Raw genomic sequence first — 19,804 nt, forward strand, 5'->3', positions numbered from 1 at the left:
CTATATTTTTCCAATTTTTTCTGTAAGTTAACTTTTCTTCTATCGTAAAAACTATTGTTTAAAGATGTGTAGTATAATGAGTAATATTAAACTCCACTTCATATCCGCAACCAAAAAAGATAGTATCAGAGGAAAGCCACTCTGTACACTTAGGATTCAGTTTCCTAGTCAGAAAACCAGTCCACGAAAACCCAGACCACACAGTCCCAGAGGAGAGAAGATGGGGTGAGCATTCATACAGCTACAAAGTGCTACACTTGCCTTTTACAAAAAAATACAAAACATATTCTTTTCTAGATGACAAGATTTTTTGCATGATTTTTGGAATGAAAAAACTGTCAAAAGAATGAGTTGCATTTATAATAGGTTTCAAATTTTATTCGTATATGTTTAATAAAAAAATAAATGCGAAATAAAATATAATAATTATAGTTCAACTCCCTAAATTAGGAACTACTGTATTTATAAATTATTTCTAAGCTGCTAATGGTAAAATTTACATATTCACTGATGCTATCATTCTACAAGCTGCATTTCTGTGGAAAGGAGTATACTATGAGATACAAGGTAAACTTGCTCTTATACTACATACAAGACAAAAAGTTATCCAATAGCATTCGCTTCTGTCTCTCCCTTTACTCTTACAATATATTAATTTCTTCATTGGTTCTGGAAACCAACAAACTTTTTTAACTTCAGGACCAATAGCTGAATTAAGATTTGGCATCTAATTGAAAATATTTAGTCTTGAGTTTTAACACTATAAATGCAGTCAGTCCCCAAAATCCAAATGCTAGAAAATAGCATAAGGGATATTGCTAGAAAAACAATTTTTCAAGTCAAAAAGAAAAGTGAATTAGGCAAATATTTTTTTGTTTGTATTTATTCATTTATAATTCTTTAATGTCGCCACATATTTGACCCCTTTTACCGCATCTACCTCCATCTTCCTCCCTCCCCCCACCATCCTCTGATAACCACTAGTCTATAGGCCATGTCCATGATTTTTTCTTTCTTTGTCCTGTTTGTTGCTTTTAGGTTTATATCCCACCTATAAGTGATATCATGTGATTTTCAACTTTTTCTGTCCACCTTATTTCACTTATTTCACATGATTATCTGAGATTCATCCAGGTGGTCGCAAATGGCAGTATTTCATCTCTTCTTATGGCTGAGTTATATTCCATTGTATATAAGTACCACCTCTTCTTTATCCAATTATCAATCGTAGGACACTTTGGTTGTTTCCATGTCCTGGCCACTGTTAAAAATACTGCTGTGAACTTTGGTGTGCAAAAAACTTTTCGGATCATATGAGAGATCAATTCTTAGTTTTTTGAGAAACCTCCATAACTGTTTTCCATAGTGGCTGTACCAATTTGCAGTCCCACCAGCAGTGTATGAGGGTCCTTTTCCTCCACATCCTCCAACATTTGTGATGACTTGTCCTGTTGATTATACCTATTCTAACTGGTGTGAGATGGTATTTCATTGTGGTTTTGATTTGCATTTCCCTCATAGCTAGCAATGTTGAGCATCTTTTCAAATATTTGTTGGCCATTTGTATGTCCTCTAGAGAGAAGTGTCTGTTTGGGTCCTCTGCCCATTTTTTGATTGGATCATTTGATTTTCTGTTATTGAGTAATATGAGTTCTTTGTATATTCTGGATATTAAGCCCTTATCAGAGGTGTTGCTTGCAAATATATTGTCCAGTTCAGATGGTTATCTCTTTACCTTGTTGACGATTTCCTTTGCTGAATAGAAGCTTTTAGGCCCATTCATTTATTTTTGTTTTTACTTCCCTTTCCATTGAGGCCAAATTCCTAAAATCCTCTTTAAGTCCAAGGTCCTTGAGTTTAGTTCCTAAGTCATCTTCTATGCACTTAGTTTTGGGTCTTCTTTTCAGGTCTTTAATCCATTTTGAGTTTAATTTTGGTGTGTGGTGATAGACAACAGTCTACATTCATTCTATTGCAGATAGCTTTTCAATTTTCCCAGGACCATTTACTGGAGAAGTTTTACTTTCTCTGCTGTATGTTTTTGGCTTTTTTGTCTGTCAAAAATTATTTGCCCATATAACCATGGGTTTCTTTCTGGATTCTTGACTCTGTTCCACTGCTCTAAGTGTCTGTTTTTCTGCCAATACCATGCTGTTTTGATTACTGTCACTTTGTAGTATAATTTGAAGTCAAGCAGAGTGACGCCTCCAGCCTCGTTCTATTTTCTCAGGATGGCTTTGGCAATTCGGGGTCTTTTGTGATTTCATACAAATCTGATGATTTTTTTGTTCCATTTCTTTAAAAAATGCCGATGGGATTTTGATGAGGACTGAATTAAATCTGTATAATGCTTTAAATAATAAGGTCATTTTAACAATGCTGATCCTTCCAGTCCAAGAACAAAGAATATCTTTCCATTTCTTTGTATCTTCTTCGATTTCTTTTTATAGGGTCTTATAATTTTCATTATATAGGTCCTTCATGTTTTGTTAAAATTATTCCTCTGTATTTTATTCTTTTTGTTGCAATTGAAAAAGGAATTACTTTTTTCACTTCTTTTTCTGACACTTCATATTATAGAAACACAATGAATTTTTGAACACTGATTTTGTATCCAGAGATTTTACTGTATTTGCGTATTGTTTCCAGTAGTGTTCTTGTAGAATCTTTAGGGTTTTCTATACAGAGAATCATGTCATCCACAAATAATGACAGTTTGACTTCTTTGTTTCCTATTTGGATGCTTTTTGTATCTTTCTCTTGTCTGATTGCACCAGCTAGGAACTCTAATGTTATATTGAATAACAGTGGCGATAGCTGACAGCCTTATCTTGTTTCTGATCTTAAAAAGTTTTTAGTTTTTTACCATTAAGTATAATGTTGGCTGAGGAATTGTATATGGTCTTTATTATTTTAAGGTACGTTCCTTCTATATCAATTTCGTTAAGTGTTTTGATCATGAATGGATGCTGTATCTTGTGGAAGGCTTTTTCTGCCTTCAGATATGACCATAGGATTCTTATATTTTGTTTATGTGGTATATTCCATTAATCTAATTGTGTATACTGAACCATCCCTGTGCCCCTGGGAAAAAGCTCACTTGATCATGATGTATAATCTTTTTAATATGTTGCTGTATTCGGTTTGCTAATATCTTATTTAGGATTTCTGCATCTGTTCCTATGAGAGATATTGGTCTCTAGTTTTCTTTGTTTGTGTTATCTTTACCAGGTTTTGGCATTAAGAGTAATATTGGCCTCATAAAATGATTTGGGAAATATTGCACCTTCTTCAATTTTTTGGAAGTTTGAGAAGAATAGGTTAAATCTTCTTTGAATGTTTGCTAGAATTCACTGGTTAAGCCATCTGGTCCTGAACTTTTACTTTTTGGTAGGTTTTTGATGATTGTTTCCATTTCCATACTGCTGATCATTTCATTTAATTATTCCAGTTCTTCTTGATTCAGTCTAGGAAGGTTGTATCTTTCTATGTATTGGTCCATTTCTTCAAGGTTATTAAATTTGTTGTATTTTTTTATAGTATTTTTTCATGATCCTTTGTACTTCTGCGATGTCAGTACTAATTTCCCCTCTTTCATCCTGATTTTGTTCATTTGTGTCCTTTCTCTTTTTCCTTTAATAAGTCTAGCCAGGGGTTTGTCAATTTTATTAACCTGCTCAAAGAACCAGGTCCTTGTTGCATTTTTTTTTATTTTTTTGTTTTCCATTTCATTTATTTCTGCTGTATTTTTATTTCTTTCCTTCTACTGACTTTAAGGTTCATTTGTTCTTCCTTTTCTTTTTGTTTAAGATGAACCATTAGGTTGTTTATTTGGGATTTTTTTTTTTTGAGATAGGCCTATAATGATATGAACTTTCCTCTTATTAAAGTTTTGATATGTTGTACTATCTTTATCACTCATTTCTATGTATCTCTTGATCTCTTTTCATTTCTTTTCAGTTATTCTTTAATATGAAGTGTCAGAAAAATACACAGTTATTCTTTAGTACCATGTTGTTTAATCTCCATGTATTTGTGGTTCTTCTTCTTTCTTTTTACGGTTGACCTATAGTTTCAAAGCATTATGATCAGAGATTATGGTTGGTGTGATTCCAACCCTCTGATATTTGTTGAGGCTATCTCTGTGTCCCAGTATGTGGTCAATCATTGAGAATGTTACATGTGCACTAGAGAAGAATGTATAAGCAGCTGTTTTGGGATGAAAGGCTCTGTAAATGTCAATTATGTCCAACTGGTCTAATGTGTCATTTAAGGATGTCATTTCCTTACTGACTTTCTGTTTGGATGATCTGTCCCTATCCGACAGTGGGGTATTTCGGTCCCCTACTACGATAGCGTTTTGGCCTGTTTCTCCCTTTAGTTCTGTAAGTAATTACTTTACATATTTTGGGGCTCTATGATTGGGAGCATAGATATTAATAAGTGTTATATCTTCTTGGTGTATGATTCCCTTTATCATTTTGAAGTGTCCCTCAGTATCTTTACCTTTTTGATTTTGAAGTCTATTTTGTCCAATATTAGAACCACTACTACCGCTTTTCTCTAAATGCCATTTGCTTGAAATATCATTTTCCACCCTTTCATTTTGAATCTATATTTGTCTTTGGAGCTGATATGTGTCTCCTGGAGACAGCATATGGTTGGGTTTTGTTTTTTGATCCATTCTGCTACTCTGTGCCTTTTTGTTGGTGAGATTCAGTCCATTTACATTTAGGGTGATTATTGAAATATGAGGTTTTCCTATAACCATTTTATCTTTTGCTTTCTGGTAGCTCGATGTTTCCATTGCTTCCTTGTCCTTTTTTTATTTCGATTGGATTTTGTGGGTTTTCCCCCTGGTCCTTCTTGTTTCATGCTATATACTTTAGTTCTGAACCTTTGGCGTGTGGTTACCAATACAAACATGTAAAGGTTGTGTGTGTGTGTGTGTGTGTGTGTGTGTGTGTGTGTGTTCCATTTTCTTCTGCGTATGTCTTCTCTCCATTCCCTTTTGTGAATTTGGATCTTTGAATCCTCTCCTTTTGTCACTGTTGTCTCAATTTGTCCCTATGTATGCTGAACATTCATTACTATCTTGCAATAGCAAATCTCTTCTTAAGCTTATAATGTCCTAAGTAAGGGCTGCACTCCTCTGCTTCTATCTGCCTGCTACTCTCCTTAACCCTAGTTATGTATTTTTTTTTTTTTTGCCATCTTGTTTTAGGTGAGCTGACCCCTTTCAGTATTTCCTGTAATGAAGGCCTCATAGTGAAGAATTCCCTAAGTTTTTTTATGTCTGGAAAGGTCTTTATTTCTCCTTCATATGTAAGGAGAGCTTAGCTGGATACATGATTCTTGGCTGGTAGTTCCTTTCGCTCAATAGTTTGAATATGTGATTTCACTCCTTTCTGGTTTGTAAGGTTTGTGCTGAGAAGTCTGATGATAATCTAATGAGTTTTCTCTTATAGGTTACCGTCTTCTTTTCCCTGGCTGCCCTGAGAATTTTTTTTGATAATTTAATATAATGTGTCTTGGATAATGGGTTGAGATAATTGAGTAGTCTGTTGACTTCTTGAATTCCAAGTCCCAGTTCATTCTTTAGATTTGGGAAATTCTCATCCATTATTTTTCTAAAATGCTTTCTAATCCCTTCTCCTTCATCTCCCCTTCGAGAATGCTCATTATTCTTATGTTTCCTCTCCTGATGGTATAGCTAGTTCTTGTATTTCTATTTCATTATGTTTCATTCTTCAGTTTCTCTCTTCTTCCTTATGATTTATTTCTAGATTTCTGTCTTCGATATCACTGATTCTTTCCTCCATTTGGTCAACTCTATTTTCCAAGCTTGCTATTTCATTATTCATTTATTTCAGTGTGTTCTTCATCTCCATAAGTTCTATTCGGCTGTTTTTGAGAGTTTCAGTCTCCTGGCTAAAGAGCTCACTCTGCTAATATAGTTGTTTTGTCAACTCCTGGAATTGTTGATATAAATTATTTGGACCTGAGTTTTTTTTCAGAAGTACCATCCTAAATTCTCTGTCATCTAAGTCGCATATTTCTATGTCTGTAAGCTCATTTTCTGGAGATTTTTCTCTTTATTTCTGAGCTGCCTTGTCACCTTGCTGGTTCATGGTGTTTAAGAACCACCTTGGTGGTTAATGGTGTTTAATGAACCACCTTGGTGGTTCATGGTGTCTCCCTGCCTGGGCATTAATGGAAGTATACTCTGCTTTTTTCCAGAAAGATTATATAAAGGTCTCTCATTAGCCTGTTACAAAGAAGAAGTTTTTCCTTTGGTTTCCAGTAGGTGGCATCTAAGCCTCTTGGATCCCTGCTTTATATAAAGACTTAATAATGCCTTTTTTTTTTCTTATAGATGTTTAATCATGCTCTCTCCCTCAGTCTCATTCCCTGTCAGTGTTAGCAACAGTTTCGATAGCATTTGCTCAGATTCCTGTGAGGCTCTGCGATGTGCAGTATTGTAAAACATGGGTGAGGGTCCTTCTGGGTTGGGGAATGGGGCCTATGGCTCAGCCTCATGTTTTCCAACCGTGGGTGATAATAATCAACTGTTTTTTCTCTGCCATCCCCACTTCTCTGCTTTCTGCCCTAATCCCTGGGCACTGTCTTTGGCTACGGGAAGCTCACAGCTTTCCCAGTTAGGGTGTTCAGGGAACACGCTGCACCTTCTCCCCTCTCTCTCTTCCTACAGGGAGCTCCAGCTACAAGAGGCAGCTTCTTTGTTTCTCCCAGTCTACCACCCGACTCCTAGGATTCTGACACGTAGTAGCTCTTTTGTGCAGATTCCACGCTCAGATGTGCTAGTGCGCAGTTTGGGTGTTTTTTGTTGAGTTTTAGATGTTTAACTTACTTGTTTCAAGGGGAGAGATCCAGAGATATGTCTCACTCCGCCATGTTTCTGACATCACTGGTAGGCAAATATTTTTTATTGCTTCTCCAATGCCTTGAATCTTCTTTCACACAAACTCCCACAATTACTCCTACTTCATATCCAAATGAAATCTATAAAAACTGTTGTACACCTGGGAAGAAGGCAATTTCTCAGCATTTGAAATATTCAACTCATTATTCCAAAATATTTAAGAGGTGAACCATGGTTTTTTCTCTTATAATAACAAAGGTAACTGAATCTACTTTGAAAATTACAAGTGGGAATCCTAATCTTAAACAATGGAAAATGTTCATATCATAAACGATTTTTAAGGACACATAATTTTCCTGCTCCTCCACCATCAATAGAACCAAAGAAGCCCAAGAAAGCAGAGGTAGGAGAATAAGAGGAAACCTTTTCCACCAAAGCTAGGAAAAGAATCTACCTAATATGTATGAAGCTATAAATATACTGGAAAGCTAAAATCTTTATTTTCTAAATGTAACATTTCTACCACCCTTTGTTTACTTTATTCAACAAACACATCTTATCTACTATGTTCCAGGCATTATTTTAAGCACTTTTCAATTATTAGCTCATCAAAAACCCTTTGAGGTGGGTACCATCATTATCCCCATTTTACAGATGAGAACACTAAGGTATAGAGAAATAAAGTAATTTTGCCAATAATTACACAGCTATTAAGTGGCAGAAATGAGAGTTAATCCCAGGCTCTCTGGGTCCAGAATCCCTGCTCTTGAACCAGAAAACAATGCTAACTCTCCAAAAGTAACATGCTCATGGCTCATGAAAACTCTTAGAGTTAAATATTTAATTAAAATCTGCTAAACAAATTAAGAAGGAAAATGGAGATAGCAAAAAGTAAAAAACCTATTAATAGTTCCAACACATCGCTATACTTCCCATCACCTTTTTTTCCTTGTTCACATAGAGGATTTTTGTTTTCCTTTAATTATGACTCAGCAGACATGATTTTCTAGTAAATGAAAGACTTTAAGATATTAGTCTCAGAACTTTTAGAGAAGTTAAAATTAATTGAATACATTATATATCAAACACTTAATTTGCTTGTTATATATTCTTATTGCATCTCATAAACCCACAAAGCAGGTACAGTATTATCCCCATTTTACAAATGAAGAAACTGAAGCACAATTAAGAAACTAACTTAAGGTCACAGAGGTAGGATGCAGATGAGCCAGGATTCAAATTCAAGCAGTTTGACTCAACCAGAATTCCTGATACTCCTGGAGATTAGGCTTATGAGCTACTTGAATGTGATCACATTTTTACAGTTTCATTATTTGTTTGGCTAAGCCTAAAATGAGGATGACACTATACAGATTTATTTTGTCCCAACTCTGGCTTAGACAACTAAAGTTTTTATACCTTAAGTGTTCTTGGAAAAGCTAAATAACTCTTCAAATCTTATTTTATAAGCGCCAAGTATCTCATGTAATTCCTTCATTCAACAACCATTTGAGTATCTATTACATGATAGAGACCAAGTTTTACTAGTAGTAGTAGTAGTAGATGACAGTCTTTGCACCTAAGACAGAGTCTCTTTTCAGTCAGCATATAAATATGCTTAAGTTTCTCACAATAACTATAACACACTAGTATACAGAAACAGATGACAGCTTTGCCAACCATTCAGTGATAGAACTCAGAATGGAATTCTGATATCCTTTACCCCTTCTTACAGTTCCTAAAGAGTGATTGACAAATAATTACTCAGTAAGTACTATTTGACTGTCTCATGCTATATCACCTCTAGCAGTTGGCAATGAAAGCCTATCCATTTCTAGTGCAAGGAATTGAAATTAAAATCTTTTCACTAAAATCTTGGTTTACTAAGTTCCATGTTTAAGTTACTTTTAAAGTTCTATAATTGTGTTTGGGGTATGTCTTTAATAATCAAATAATAAATATAAATGCCTAAGACCATTCATGAAAGAAGCAATCAAAAAATAAGCATGTTTACAAACAACCAAAAGGCCACTTCTGTTTGATTTTACATAAAAACATTTTGTTTTAAGCAGTATTAAGCTGAATCCAGTAGATTGTGGAAAGGTAACAGACAGAAAAAAGTTAAAAGTCAAGTACAGCAGAAATCCTCCAACCAGTTCGCTGAGGCTTAATTGATAGCCAATAATTACAGGCACAATTACCAACCCAAAACCTTATAATGGCAGGGGACCAAGAGCCAAAGCAATCAAAGAAACCTTGGTCAACATACAGAGAAGCTTCTGCCTGTTACTAATTATCAGTGTGTGTGTGAAACCTTGACACATTTCTTGACTGACACATGCTCACATCAGTGTTTATGGCACATTTTGAACTCATTTTTTATGTCCAATGTCCCCTACAAGCTTCTCTAGTATATTATATTTGTATCATTATCTGATATTTGCTATTCCACTGCTACTCTCTTTTTCCGTCTGTAATCTGTCTCATTCTAAATTGTAAATTTATGGAGGAAGAAAGCAATGTTAACTCCCCAAACAGCATGGTGCCTGCAAATATTAGGAACAGAGTTAGTGTTTATTAAAGATAAACATGAAATCAACCCTATAGCCACACCCCAGAAAGTATTCTGATTTTGCAGAACTGCTCCTCCTAATCTCTCTGACTGCAATGTCCCTAGGGTCATTCCTTGAACCTCTTCTTGTTCTGCATTCACTCCTCAGGTGCTCTTATCTATACTGACAACTTCCAAGTATATCCAACCTAGACCATTCTCTGAACTCCAGATTCATTTGTTCAATAGATGACTTAACATTTCCATTAGCATGTCTATTAGACATTTCAAAAACTTAGCCAGTCTGGAACAGAACTCCTTTCAGAAACCTGGGCTACCTACAGTCTACCATCTATGTTAATGACAACTCCATCCTTCTAATGGCTTAAGCCAAAACTGCTGAAGTTATTTTTGACTCCTCTCTTTCACATTCCACATCCAATCCATGAGCAAACCTAGTTATATCAAAACATGTCCAGTTAAGAGTCAGAGATATAAGTATAAGTGCATTCCTATTTTTATAAACAAAAATATAGGTGTGAATACATAGGTCAATACACATACATTTATCTCTATTTTTGCCCTGAGACCACCTAGCTTCAATAACACTATAGTAGCAACAAGCACACCTAGCATGCAGTTCCTAAACCTCAAAATACCATTCTCCAATAAAAGGAACCAGGGTTTCTTGGAAAAATGAGTAGGGATGGGGCAGGAAAAGTACAAGATGAGCCTGAAGCATCTAACAGTGTCAGAGACTAAAGTGCACATGTACACACACAAAGGATAGGAGCATGTCAAAAAGCCACAGAAGTCACCCTAAGAGAGCTCCCAATGGCCAAAGGTAGAATAATTTGGGGGAAAAAACAAAGGATAACACTGAATTATAAACCTAAGAATAAGTATCCATGAATTGGAACTGATGTAAATGATTAAAATAGATAGATGAGAAGGGAATTTCTTACAGAATTCCAATTAATAAAAGAAATAAGAATGAGGGAAATAAAAAAGTACCTTTAGAATACCACAGCAGTAATTACTTCAGGCAAGATCTACTGATGAATGCTAAAATTAGTAAACTGAAACAGGATACTGGCAAAGCCTCAAAGTATCTCTCCCCAAATATTTACCAATTACTGAGGTGGTTTTAATATATATTCATAAATTCTTTGATACTCATCCCTCCAGGAAGTGGAGTTTAATTCCCCTCCCCCTGAGTGTGGGCTGGACCTAGTGACTTGCTTCTAAAGAAAAGAGTGTGGTAAGAATAAAATAGTACTTTTCCAGTGGATAAACCTGGCAGAAACTACCTTAATAAAGAGACCCCCAATGATGTCATATTTATATCATGTAGCTCCTACACGGCGAGATAAGAAGAGCACTTCACTTCAGTGGTAGTCTTCCCCCAAAACCATAATCCCAGGTTAGTCATGAGAAAACATCAGCCAAACCCAAATTAAGGAATACCCTACAAAATACCTAACCAGTACTCTTTTAAAGTATCAAGGTCGGGTCTAAGGCCATGCTATCCTGAACAAGCCCAAACCCGTCTGATCTTGGAAGCTAAACAGGGTTGGGCCTGGGTAGTACTTTGATGGAAGACCACCTAGGAAAACCAGGTGCTGTAGGCATAAAAAATAAAAAATAAGGGACTGTAAGCTGATAAGGTCCTTGCAATCTGTGAGGTCAACGAAGGGTTGCCTCGCCTAAAATAATAATAATAATAACAATTCATAATAATAATAATTCATAATAATAATAATAATGAAATAAAGTATCGAGGTCATTAAAAGAGAAGGAAAAATCAAGAAACTGTCATACATTAGAAAAGACAAAAACTGGACAAGTAAAAGCAACGTGGTATCCTGGTTTGGATAATGGAGTGGAAAAAGAATATTAGTGGGGGAAAAAAATGGTGAAATACAAATAAAATCCGGACTCTAGTTGAAGCATTGTACCAATGTTAATTTTTTTACCTTGGTAAAATATACCACCAGTTATGTTAAGACATTAACTTTAAGGGAAACAGGGTGAAGGATATACGGCAGTGGTTCTTAATAGGAGAAATTTTGCCCCAGAAGGATCATTTGGCAATGTCTGGAGATTTTCAGATTGTTACAACCTGATGGATGGTACTGGCACCCAGTGGATAAAAGCCAGGGATACTACTTAACATTCTTTGGCACAGGGCAATCCCCCAACAAAGGATTATTCAGTCCAAAAAGGTCAGTAGTGCTGAGGTTGAGAAACACTGGCGTAAGAAAATTCTATATTCTATCTTTGCAACTCCTCTGTAAATCTTAAATTGCATCAAAACAAAAAGTTAAAAATATACATCTAAGTCCAATTATTTTTCATCAATATCCTGGTCTAAGGCATCACTATCTCTCAACTGGATTTTTTTTATGACACTGGTTAACGAAATCCAGTAAGTTTCAGCTGTACACTTTAACAATAAGGCATACACACACACACATACATATATATGTATATGCATATATATACATATATATGTATATATGTATTTATACTGTGTGTTTACCTCCCATAGTTAGAGTTCTGTCAAATGGATTTTTAAAGAGCCTCCTAACTGGTCTTGCTTTTACTCGTTGCCTCCTTAGACTACTTTTAACACGTAGCCAGAGTGAAGTTTTTATTTAAAGTGTAAATCTGATCATGTCACTCTTTTGTTCAAAACCCTGTAATGTTTCCCATCTCAGAAAGTAAACACCCAAGTCCTTACAATGGCCTACAGGCTCTTATCTAATCTAGAACTAGTTATCTCTCTGACCTGACCACTTCTACTCTTCTATTCACACTAGTTTCAGTGACCCTGGCCTCCTAAAGTTCTGGGAATATACCAAACACACCTCTGCTTTAGGGCCAATGCAAAATATTTCTTCTGTGCCCCCTTACCCTTTTCAAGTCTTTGCTCACTTCTCGCCAAGTCCTTCCCAGGCAACCTCTTTAAAACTGCACATACTCCTTGACATTCCTGTCCCTCTTGCCTGCTTAACTTTTCTCTACAGCACTCATCTAATATACTATAGCAGTAACTTTCTTCTTTTAATGTCTGTCTCATCTTCTTTAGCTCCAACAGGGCAGGAATTTTTGTGTTTCACTACTGTAACCTCTGCACCTAGAACAGTGACTGGCACATATTAATGCCCACTAAACATTTGTTAAATGAATTATACACCTCTGAAGTCCTAAATTAAATATCCTAGTGTCTTTCTAGCACCTTTTATCGTCACTGTATTTTCTCATATTTCCTTACTTAAGGAAAATGTGGTTTTGAGAAGTAAGAATGGGCTTTGGATCCTGACCCTGTCATTTTATAGTGTGTCTTTGGACGTTATTTAACCTCTCTAATCCTCGATTTCTTCATCAAAGGAGAATAAATAAAGGAAAGGCTATAAGGTTAATAATTTTGTAGATTTCGTGTTACAATTAGAAATAAGGTAGTAAAATGTCTAGCACATAGTAACTGCTCTATAAATAAAAGCTAATATTACTGCTCCTTCCTCATTAGCTAGCTCTTCAGTTTCGCACTGACGTCTAGCCTTTCATACCCATCATTTTCTTCCAATTGAATCACCCTTCCAAGCTTCCTGCTTATGATCCAGGCTGGATTCCACAGTTCTTCATTTCAGTCACAATCAACATCATTAATTCTCTCATGCACAGTTCTTCAGATATCTCTACCAAACAGGCATCTGCAAAGCAATGCATAACAGCCTGGGCCCTGGAATTAAAGGACCAGTATTTGAAACCCAGCTGTTCATCTTACAATCAAGGAGAGTTAGAGTATCTACCTTATGAGTTCTTATGAGTTTCTTCTGCTATACCCAGAGCGATCACTGCTGGAAGAAAATCAAACAATGCAAATTGATATTCCTACAAATTCAAGGTCTGGTACAACCTCAAATGGATCCTCAGTTCTGCCTAACAATCATTTTATAATTTTCCTAATAGTGTATCTGTCAATGTGTCTGCTTCCCTCCCCATTCCCTTTGAAGTTGTTATAAACTCACATGTTCTTTTTAAGACTCCCTGTTCCACCATGTTCCCCTTCAATCCTAGCAGGTACTTAAAAATGACAGAAGACAAGACCTCAACTCATCCTCCCTCCTGCCCTTCAGATAAACTTATTTATGCTGTCTCCAACTTCACTTCCTTCACTTCTGCTCACTAGAAAAGGAAAACTACCTCCTACTCAAGGCCAATTTCTCTACCTAGGCATTGGATGCCACTCATCCCCTTCTGCAGCCTCCAAATTCTTGACTCCACCTATCACCCTCTTTCCTCCAGGCCTTCTTTCTCACACTCCCCCTTTCAATTTCTCCTCTCCATTGGCTCTTTCCAATTCCATATAAATGTGCTCCAAACCTCCTAAATTAAAAAGGGGTGGGGGGGGGGGGGAAGAGGGACAATAAACTTCTATTCTCTGTATCTCTCTCCTCCAGATCCTTTCTTCAGTCTTTGGTTGAAAACACTGCTAGCTACACTTCTAGTTTGTTATTCACTCTTCAATCCTCTCAATGCATTACAATGTAGCTACCCACTCTAGCTGAAGTTACAAATGACAGCTGAAAAACTTTATTCAGTCTTTATCTTACTTGGCCTTTTCATGGCAGGATACAATGTTGACCTCACCTTGTCCCTAAAATATTCTTCTCCCCCAGTTTCCTGACAAATCTCTCCTCTTTTTCCTTTTATCTTTGGTCTGTCTAGCACAGATGGTTGGTTTCTCTTCAGTTGCCTATCCATTCAGTAGCCACTTCAGAAATGTGGAAATCATCCTAAATCTTCAATTTTGATAACCTCCATAATCTGATTATTTACCCTGGCCTGTTGATAATACTTTCTAGATATTTCATATGTCCACCCCCCTCTTCTACATCCTTTATCATTTCTCCCCATAAATGGCTTCCTAACTGGTCTTGCTTCCAGTTTTGCCCTTCTCTAATTCAGCATTCACTTTGCTGTCAAAATGAGAGATCTAAAATACAAAACTGATTCTATCATGGCATTTCCCCCACCCCCCACTAAACCCTCACAGCCTTTGAGATAAAGTGAAAGTTCCTTAACTTGATTCACAAGCCATCAGTGATTTGGTTTCTTACCACTCTGTCAGCCCGTTTTAAAAATTGTGCTGTCCACCTGCAGCTATTGAACACCTTATACTTGAATGACTGGTGCTCAATAGATACAACTATTCCAAACTGGGATATGATATAAATGTAACTGAATATTTAGAATAGATATGACTATTCCAAACTGAGATACAGTATAAATGTAAAATACATAACAGATTCTTAAGACTTACAATAAAAAAGCAAATATTGGAGTTCTAGTCAAGATGATGGAGTAGGAAAATGCTGTGCTTGCCTCCTCCCATGAACACATTAAAATTACAACTAAATTATAGAATAACCAACCTGGAAAACCATATGAAGACTAGCTAGACAGAAGTTCTATAACTAAGAATATAAACAAGAATCCATGTATAGACTGGAAGGAGGGGTGGAGACATGAAACAAACTGGTCCCATACACACATGTGGCAGTTGAGAATTGGAAGGGATAGCACAGCTAGAAAAGAAAGATTCCCCCTGAGGAGCAAAGGGTCCTAGACACACACTGGGCTCCCTAGCCTGGAGCAACAGTGCTAGGAAGAAGATCAACAACATCTGGCTATTCAGTGGGTATTCAGTCCACTTGGGTGAGACAAAGGGCTGCTGGAAACCCAGGCATCCTCTTAAAGGGCTGCACACAGACTCCCTTGCTCCCAGGAACTCTCCCTGGGCTCCAGCAGAGGGACAGCAGCTCAGGAGGCACCAGAGACATACAGGGAAAGACTGAGTTGTTTGGTTTCAGGGCCAGGGCTAGAATAGCCACTGTTGCCCCTGTATTGAGTCCTCCTCCAATGCAGCCTACAAGCAGGTACCATCTTTCCTATGTTGGACCCTCCCTCTACGCAGCCAAATCTGAATTTGCATTGGCCTGGTGAACTCTACTCCCTCTACCCTGGTGACTCTCTGATACCCTGTGCCACCTAACTCACGTACCATCTGAGGCTCCTTCTGAAGCAGAGAGCCAGCATTGGCCCCAGAAAACGGCAATATTTTTTGAACAACTCTGGCAAGTCTGCAGGCCTCAGGCAGGTGGGGTTTGGCCTTGGTCTATTCTGCACCACACTGGTGCTCAGCACTGGTGCCAAGTCTGAATATTCATTAACTGAATATTCACTAACCTGATGAACACTACTCAGCTCACCCTGGTGACTCCCTGAGACCCCACCTCATCCAACTTACATATCACACGAGGCTCTTTCAGCAGCTGAGCCTTGCTGGTCTCAGGATGTCCAGAGCCTTTTGCTGAGCTGCCACAGTCCCAGTACAGGTACCAGTGAGCCTTAGTTCCCAGTGGAGCTTCTGCGCTCCTCCAGGTCCAGAACAGGCAGCAACCAACTGCAAATAGCTTTGTAGCTCCTAACATGTAGCTCCAGACTGACCTTAGCCTGCAGGGGGAGCCACTCCCAAGAAACCCCAGAACCAATAGTCAGTGGCCAACTACAGACAACAAGAAAGCACCATCCAGTTGGTCCCACAAGAGGCACACACAAAGGGTGGCCTCGGCAGGCACCAAAGCCACTGGGGCAAATCCCGCTCAGTGGGCTCAGGCCTCATATAGAAGCTTGTTGCTGTTGTCATGGCTAACCTTCATAGCCAGTCAGCCTGAGGATCAATCCCACCTGCTGATGTGCCAACAGCAATCAAGGCTCAACTACAAGAGGAGAGCACACACAACCCACAAAAGGGACACTCCTAGAGCACCCATCTCAGATGATCAGAGAAACTGTGCCACTTGTCCCCAAGGGCACATACTACATAAGACCACCCTACCAAGACTGGGAGATGTAACAAATCAACTTAATACATAAAAACAAAGACAGAGAGGCAACCAAAAAGGAAACAACCAAGAGGAAATAAAGAAACATGTGCCAAATAAAAGAACTGGATAAAACTTCAGTAAAAGAACTAAACAAAACGGAAGCAAACAATCTACCAGATATAGAGTTCAAAACACTGGTTGTAAGGATGTTTGGGAAACTTAAGTGAGAAGCTCAACAAAGTGACAAGCAGCACAAAACAAAAAAGTCACGGAAACCACAAAAAAAAAATCAGAAATGAAAACTATAATAACTGAAAACTATAAAACTATAATAAATGAAAAATACACTAGAAGGAATCAACAACAGATTAGATGAAACAGAAAATCAAATCAGCGATTTTATGAGGCCATCATTACCCTAATTCCAAAACCAGACAAAAACGTTACTTAAAAAAAAAAAAAAGGCCAATAAACCTGATGAGCATAGATGTAGAAATTTTTAACAGAATATTAGCAAACCAAATTCAGCAGTACATTAAAAAGGTCATACACCATGATTAAGTACACTATATTCCTGGGATGCAAGGTTGGTTCAATCCAGAAATCAATCAACGCAATATACCACATAAACAAAATGAAAGATAAAAAATTATATGATCATATCGATAAGTGCAAAAAGCATCTGAGAACGTCCAGCATCCATTTATAATAAAACTCTCTGCAATGTGGGAATACAGCGAACATACCTCAACATAGTAAAGGGCATATATGACAAACCCACAGCTAACATACTCAATGCTGAAGGGTTAAAAGCATTTTCCTTAAGAGCAGGGAGAAGACAAATATGTCCACTTTCACCAGTTCTATTCAATATAGTATTGGAAGTCCTAGGCTTAGCAATCAGACAAGAAAAAACAAAAGGCATCCAAATTGGAAAGGAAGAAGTAAAACTGTCATTATTTGCAGATGACATACTATAGAGAACTCTAAAGATTCCACCAAAAAAAAAAAAAAAACTATTATAATGGATAAATGAACTCAGTAAAATAGCAGGATACAAAATTAATATTCAGAAATGGGTTAAATTCTTATACACCAATAAATAATGAATTATCAAAGAGGAAAACAACTGCATTTATAACTGTTATCAAAAAAGAAAATACCTAGGAATAAATTTAACCAAGGAGGTTAAAAAAAAAAAAAACCTATGCTTAGAAAATTATAAGACACTGAAAATGTTAGCATATGCTGTACTCATGGACAGGAATAAATGACATCATTAAAATATCCATACTACCCAAAACAATCTATAGATTCAAAGCAATCCCTATCAAAAAAATACCAATGGCATTTGTCACAGAACTAGAACAAATAATCCTAAAATTTACATGGAACTACAAAAGACCCAAATAGCCACAGGAACCTTAAGAAGAACAAAGTTGGAAGTATCATGCCACCTGGTTTCAAACTATACTGCAAGGTTATAGTAATTAAAACAGCATGATATTGGCATAAAGACACAAAAATCAATAAAATAGAACAGAGCACCCAGAAGTAAACCCACACCTCTATGATCAATTAATCTATGATAAAGGTGGCACGAATATACAATGGGGTAAAGACAGTCTCTTCGACAAATGTTGTTAGGGAAAACTGGACAGATACATGGAAAAAAATAAAAGTGGACCACTTTCTTACACCACAAACTCAAAATAGATTAAAGCCTTAAATGTAAGACCTGAAACCATAAAACTCCTAGAAGAAAACATAGGCAATAAACTCTGACATTGCTTTTAGTTAATTTTTTTTGGCTACATCTCCTCAGGTAATAGAAAAATTAAAAAATGGGACACTAACAGATTTTTGCACAGCAAAGGAAACCATCAACAAAACAAAAAGACAACCTACTGAATAGGAGAATATATTCACCAATGATACATCAGATATATATATATACACACACATATATATTCATATACACTTACATACATATATGTATGTGTGTATGTATATATATACACACATATGTATTCATATACACTTACATACATATATGTATGTGTGTATATATTCCCACATATATATACATACACACATACATATATGTATGTGTATATGAATATATATGTGTGTATGTGTATATATGTACATACATATACATATGTCCAAGATACATAAAGAATTCATATAACTTAACACCAAAAGAACTGAAAATCCAATTAAAAAATTAGTAGAAGACTTGAATAGACATTTCTCCAAAGAGGACATACAGATAGCCAACGGACATATGAAAAAATGCTCAACGTCACTAATCATCAGAAAAAGGCAAATTAAAACCACAATGAGATATCACTTCATACCTGTTGAAACAGCTATCACCAATAAATCAACAAAGAACACATGATGACAAGGATGTGGAGAAAAGGGAAGTCTGGTGTACTGTTGGTGAGATTGCAAGTTGGTGCAGCCATATGGAAAACAGAAGCAGATTCATAGACACAGAAAACAAACTGATGGCTGCCAGATGGGAGGGGGATTAGGGGGTTGGGTGAAAAACATTAAGAGATTAAGAAGTACAAATTGGTACTTACAAAATAGTCAAGAGGATGTAAAGTACAGCATAGGAAATACAGTCAATAATAATAACTAAGTATAATGCCAGGTGGGTACTAGACTAATTGGGGAAATGACTTCATAAATTAAATAACTGTCTAAGCACTATGCTGTACATCTGAAAGTAATATAAAATAATATTGAGTGTCAACTGTAATTGAAAACTAAAAAAAATAAATAAAATAAAAAGTAAAGCAAATATCAAATGTAAAAATGTTTTATAGATTATGTTGAAATATTTTTGATATATCAAATAAAATAAAATATAGTATTAAAACTAATTTCATTTTCCTTCTTTAATGTGGCTACTAGAAAAATTTTAAATACATATATGACTTACACTTGTGGCTTGTATTATATTTTTATAGGATGGCACTGGTCTAAAATGACTTTTCCCTCTTTCCGAACCTAGATAATTCTTATTTTTGAAAAGTAGCTTAGGTAATCCACTAAGATGTATTTCAGGACACTCCTCTGCCAAGATCCCATCCAAGTCTTAGTCAACTATCCCTCCTTCTCTGAGCTTCCATCCATAAGAATCTGTTTATACCTGTTACATAGCATACCACATTGTAATTATTGGTTATCAGCTATCATCTCCTAAATTGCACACTCCTTGAAAAAAGCGGTATCATTCTACATATACTCAACGTACCATCATGCCTACCACTTAAAAGGCACTCAAAATATCTGTCAAACAGATGTGAACTATCTATATTCCTGGTCTGATATTTCGAAGAATTTCTTCGAAGAAAACAAACCATCAATAAAGGAGCCTAGACTTTCTCAGGAGCTCTCTAGTAATGAAAGGACTGGGATGGTGGTAGGGAGTAGAAATTACAGTAAGGAGAACAGTAATGA

At 36.5% G+C, this 19,804-nt stretch overlaps 1 protein-coding gene and 1 pseudogene across 9 annotated transcripts in view; one reads left to right on the forward strand and one right to left on the reverse strand.

Moving 5' to 3' along the window:
* The window catches only part of PEAK1 (pseudopodium enriched atypical kinase 1), a 255,006-nt gene that overhangs the window by 232,734 nt on the left and 2,468 nt on the right, over positions 1–19,804 (reverse strand). The window lies entirely within an intron of this gene.
* LOC118601282 lies at positions 10,947–11,065 on the forward strand (annotated as a pseudogene).

The sequence above is a fragment of the Rousettus aegyptiacus genome, unplaced genomic scaffold, assembly GCF_014176215.1.
Source record: "Rousettus aegyptiacus isolate mRouAeg1 unplaced genomic scaffold, mRouAeg1.p scaffold_m13_p_3, whole genome shotgun sequence".
Taxonomy (NCBI): domain Eukaryota; kingdom Metazoa; phylum Chordata; class Mammalia; order Chiroptera; family Pteropodidae; genus Rousettus; species Rousettus aegyptiacus.